Genomic DNA, 6,000 nt, shown 5'->3' with positions numbered 1-6,000 from the left:
CAAAAAAATGCACACCTGCGCCAGGTTTTAGAATGTGTGACTCATGCCATGAAGCCATGCCGGCTTCTGATGGACACAGCAAATACGTTCGCTGCCTGGGGAGGCCCATAAACCTCAGAAATGGCCCCAGCGCTCCCCAGTGACTGCAAGAGCCAGGAAAGAGGGAGATGAGGCTAAACATGATTTTATTCGAAAAGGCTCTTCAGCCTACGACCTCAGAGCTGACACCCCCCGCCAGCCCCGAGGGTCCAGCACTGCCTCAAAAGCGTTAAGCAACCTCTTTGACTCCCTCTGGCCATAAGGAAAAGAGATCCTCTCCCACTTGATCCTTGCTGGTGTCACTGTAGCCAACCAGGCTCGGGTTCCCCAGAAATGAGGCTGCACCCAGAAGGCAAGTGCTATGTTTGGTTTACTGAAAGCGCGTGACACCCGCGACGGGAGCCCCCAAGACGCCGCAGTCACCAGTGGGATAAAACCCGACGCGTCAGAGCTTCGCTTGGGGAGAGGCTCTGTAACAGGCCTCCTAACACTAGCCGATTAAGCTGAACTCATTAACATAAGATTGCCTAAAATTGCCTATGCATTCCTTATCACTATCTCTTGTGGCCTACTGCCAGCGTAGCCTTGAAATCTTGGCAAACGCGGCTTGTTCTGCAGCAGTTCCCATGGCAGTGATTTTGCAGCTTTTCACCTTGCACAGACTGGTCTGTTTAGAGTCTCCTGAGGATTCACAGAGGGGTCGGACTGCACTCTCGACCGTTACAATGTCTTCTCGCACCCTACAGTCCCCTACGAGCAGGACAAGTGAGGTTGAAAACCGTGATCCTTCTACCTCTAAAAGGGACAGATTTCCTAGAGAGCAGGAACCAGCGAATGTGCCAGAGACACAGGGGCTAACCGCCGAACTGAGGAATTCTCATACCTTGAACTGATCAGCACCAGACGCTGCGGCACCGAGACAATTGTCACCGGCACGGAAAAGAATGTTAGCACCGGGAGAACCAGTGCATAAACCCACAGCACCTAAGGCCAACTATGTCGGCGTCGGCACCGTACACTTGGCTCTCGGGCAGCCGTACAGCCCAACAACCTGCAAAGGCGCAGACTAAACTTCTCCTGACCTTATTATCTCATCACTGCTGTCCCGTCATTCTCTGATCGAACCAATTGTACTCGAACAACCTCTAACGCCTCCATCACCATTCCTCAGATCTCCATCTCCCTTCCTCAGGCCTCCCTCTCCTGTCTCACAATCATGACAGTCCTGTGAATACTCTCGCCAGGTATCCTCATCTTCTACTCCTTCATCACTGAGTAAGTCTCCCCTCCCTTACCCATTCCACCAACATACCTACAGGAGACACTCGCGTTCCCAGTCTTCCTCACCGGCATCACAATGCTGCTATTATTCACATCCATCTCATCGTGACGATTACTACCGAGAATGTTATTTTCATAGATCCAGAGACAGATCCCCAGACTCACGTCCCTTGTATAGATGCTCTATAGCTCTCTTCCTAAGAGGCACAGGTCCTCCTCATCAAGAGAACACCAGGATCAACCCCCAACTAAATCATCCCAGCCAGGACCTTGTCAAGCCAGGACTTAAAAACCTCTAGGGATGGAGAATCCACCACCTCTCTAGGCAACACATTCCAGTGCTTCGCCGCCCTCCTGGTGAGGTAGTTTTTCCTAATATCCAACCTACTCCTCTCCTTCTGCAACTTCAGACCATTGCTCCTTATTCTGTCATCTGCAACCTTCTTTAAAGCAGCCCTCTTCCCTGCACAGTTTCCTTTGCCACGAATAGGCCCAGAGCTTTGCCACTCAAGTTTGTGATTTTACGGTCAGTACAAGAGAGGTTGGGTGACGGTGTGTGTGGTGTCGGGGTAGCTGTGTTGATTTCTTTGGGGCTTGCATTGTTCTGGGAGAGTTGTCAATTTGTGTGGGTTACAAATGAGGGTCAGCGGTGGTCCGTGGGCTGGGTAAGCTGAGCACTTATGCAGTTGCTCAGGGGAGATTCAAATGCTGCCCCGTGGATTAGCAGAGGGCCCATGGCCAGGTTTTTTGTTTCTGTTGGTGGTGCACATTCACTAGTGCCACAGTGCACATAAAAAAAAATGAATCCACACGTGGAAAAAATCCACACGTGGAAAAGATTAGCGGGAAGATTGGCAACGGTCTGTGTGTGTTTGGGGGTTGTGTTAGTTTGTGTAAGGGAGGTTGTGCAGGCAAATTTTTGTTAATTTGTGCAGGTGTCAGCTGGAAGTATGATTACAGCCGCTGGGCTGAGTAATTCACCATTGTTGCAGCCTCACTCATATAACCAGTGAAATCTTTGCATTCAAATTAGCAGCAGAAGAAGGGTGGTGATCGGTTGAGTTACTTCTGCTGTCACAATGGTCTCTTGGCAGGGCATAGACACCAGCCTGACTGCAGCTGAGCACCTGGTAAATACAATGGCTGAGATCTTAAAAACTGAATGATAACAGACAAACCCAGTGTCAATCCATCTTGCTGACACACTCATAGTTGCCTCCATTGTGTTACGTTGACTTACCGGTCGTTTTATGTTTCAGCGTGAAGCATGCAGTGACATTCCTGAACTCTTGTTGCAGTGCTCAATAAATTTATTCCATGTGCACATTAATAAAATGCTGTGTGGAGAGCTGCCTTCTTTTCAAAATCAAAACAATTCATACTGCATGCTAACTTTTTACACCAATGTTTTTACAAGCACTGTATTAAGCCATCCGACAAGCATGAAGGATCGTCTGCTAGTAATTAGGATGCCAGAAATTTGGGTTGTGTTCCTGAATGTGCAGCAGACTTTGTGTGCAACCCCAGCAAGACAGTCAGCTGTTTTTTGCCTCAGTTTCTCCATCTTCACAACGAGGCTGATCAGACGGTAAGGAACTGGCTTGTGAGGAGGTGAACCGCTGCCCTCTACTGGATGGACTTCTAAGTGCACGGTTGTGTCTCACACGTCCTATTCTGCCAGCAGCTGGTAGGTGCTCCAAAGCCATGTGCTTTTTGAGCAGGACGTTCTCAGTTCTACACCAGCTGTAACAAGTGGCCATTATGAAGTCCCAGGTGACAACCAATTTGTTACTTGACACAAATGTATCATGGCACTAAATGAAACAAGTTCCCTAAAATCCTTTCATTCCCTCACAAGGGAAGCACTTGAGGAAAAGTCCAGGTCTGTTGTCATTGGATCCATTTTACAGATGGGAAAAATGAGATGCAGAGGAGTGAAGTGACTTGTTATAGAGGCGCTGTGGAGAATACGTGAGCTGTGGCTCCTGTTAAACTACATAACCTGGAAAACGCTGAAAATGTTCTATTGGATGCAACTTTACAGATACTTCTCCCAGTTCCTGAGAGGGAATAGGATGCAGGAGGCTGACTCTATGCATTTCTATTTACTAAGGTCTTGTCTACTTGAGAAAACTGCCTTACTTTGACTCAAGGTGTGATTTAGTTAAACTACTTCCAACCCCACGTGAATGATTTTACTTCCATTGAAGAAAGATTTATCGCAGTTTAACTTTTGTCAGTTAGGAATCGGCTTTCACAGTCTCACAGTAAACCAAACAAATAGCGTCCACACTGGAGCCAAGACCAGCTTAACTTAGTCAGTTTACACAGTGATTTCAATTATACCTTCGTGCAGACTAAGCCTATGAGATCCCAGAATGGAGACAGAGGATGCGCCCCAGGGCCTTTTGCTGCTTAGTTCACCCCGAGGTCATCTTCCTACTTTGCTCCCTTGCTTAGCTACCATGGAACGGCTGATGGGACCTGCATGGGATCCTATAGAGCTGCTGATGCGTCTTTAAAACTGAAAGCAGCAAAAGGGAACCTGAAATGACAGTAGCAGAACTCTCCATGCCCTGTTGCTCGATGTGTTTCCTTAAGCCCTCGTGCGGTGGGTACAAAGCAGCAGCTGATGAGGCTGATGGCATCTTTGCTGTTCCCAAAAGGCACAGAGAGACGTAGGAAATGAAAACTACAGCCCCAGAATCGGAGCCTTAGAAATATGAAATTGGGCAGTGTCTGCAGCAGGGGGAATTGGATCTGACCCAACTGTTCCCCTGTATTGTTATTAATTGTATTGTGGTGGCATTGAGTCCCTAGCTTCAGTGTGTTAGGCCCTGTACGTGCCATGACAATTCTTTCCCTTGTTTCTCGACTCCACTGGGGGGTTGCCCTTCCCCTGGTGAGGCAGGGCTGGTCTCAGGGAACACTTATTGGGAGTGTTCCCAGGTATTAGGGCTTATTTGTCCCTCTGGTCGTTGCAGTTTAGTTCCATATCCACGCCTGCCTCGGTAAGCTGCATTTTGTAGAGCGGAGCTAAGACATTTGCTGCTTCCGTTCACCCTCCTTTAAACCACTGGGTGGATCATGCACAGCCAGCTCTTGTCTTACACATACCATAGACCTGGAAGGGACCTCAGGAGGTGAGCGAGTCCGGTCTTCTGCCCTCTTGGCAGGACCAACCACCTTTCCTTTTTGGATCTATTTGCACCCGATCCCAAAACGGCCCCCTGAAGGGTTGAACTCACAACCTTGGGTTTAACAGGCCAATGCTCAAACTGCTTCCCTGAGGCTTAGTTTCTGACTTGGGCTATGTGGACACTACAAAATAAAGTCACATTCCGTAAAGTCGATTTTTTTACCAGTGGATTTTATAAAGTAGACAGTGAGCGTTCACGCCCATCCAGAAAGTTGACATAGCGCGTCTCCGTCGCCTTTGCCAGGTTCGGCTGTGTCAGCAGTGCATTATGGGTACCTATCCCACAGTGCCTGCAGCCCTGTTGCATTCTGGGGTTTTGTGCCTGTGTGTTACAGGGAAAAAAAATGCACCCCAAGTGGTTGCGAGTGTCTGATGTCATCGTCCCAGAGGACATCACCCTTGTTCCTCCCACTCTCCCCTGCTGGCCAAAGGAGTTTCCAAAGCTTGTCCCTGACTCGTGGCGCTGCACGGCACTAGCAAGAATCTTGAGCAGTTTAGAGCATATGCCGTGTGTTACGGTCACCTCCAGAAATGTCCTGCAGTATTTTATTAGACAAGGCCAGTGGGAGGATGACCTTATCGGATGAGTCGGATGACCATAGAATCCTAGGGCTGGAAGGGACCTCAGGAGGTCTAGTCCAGCCCCCTGCTTCAAGCAGGAGCAACCCCCACTAAGTCATCCCAGATGACACTGAAAGAACTGGAGACCAGGAGCGCAGAGCTGCTGGCTGCCCTGGACGCATTGCAGGCAGCGGAGCGCCAGCTGTGGAGATGGGAAACAGGGAACTGAAGGCAGATCTGAGCCCCACTCCAGCACCTTAACCACAAGTCTGTCCTACCCACCTGCTCTAGCTACCAGTGGGTGAGGGGCAGAGAAGCTGGAGGAGCAGAAACTGAGCTCTCCTGTTACTGGAGGTATCTCCCATTCAGGGAACTACAAAGAAACGGCTTGTTTGATGCTTAGAAGAGTGGAAATGACACTCCCCTAATTAAGTCTGAATCCCTGCATTGGGCTTTCACAGCCCTGACACCTTCCTAATGGGGGCAGGGTGTGGGACTCATTACAAGCCCATCCCTGCTTAACGCAGCTGGCCAAAGGCTTGGTTAGGGAAAGCAGAGCCCATTTGCAGTTCTCAGGTGTCTGGCCAAGGGGATTGTATCTTAGCTCAAGCAAGAAGAGGAAAGTCCATCATTCCCCCCTCCCCTATTCTGCTGACAAAGGCCTGGAATAATGCAATAGGTTGGCTGTGTTGATTGAGGCTGGATGTGTGGCTTGCCACTTGCAGGAACTCCGCCCCTGACCACACCACCACCAGGTGCTCAGATTTGTCATGCAAAATTCAGCACTCCCTGCACCCTGCCTGACTGGAGCTGGTGGGGCAGATTTCAGCCCATTTGGAAGGCTGGGCTGCTGGGTCTTGTGAGCTTTGCATTCCTCCAGGACCTCTGAACACACCTGGGCTGCATCTGCCCTTCTTCTC

This window comes from Carettochelys insculpta, chromosome 7, assembly GCF_033958435.1.
Source record: "Carettochelys insculpta isolate YL-2023 chromosome 7, ASM3395843v1, whole genome shotgun sequence".
NCBI classification, from domain to species: domain Eukaryota; kingdom Metazoa; phylum Chordata; order Testudines; family Carettochelyidae; genus Carettochelys; species Carettochelys insculpta.
This window is presented reverse-complemented; position numbering follows the sequence as displayed.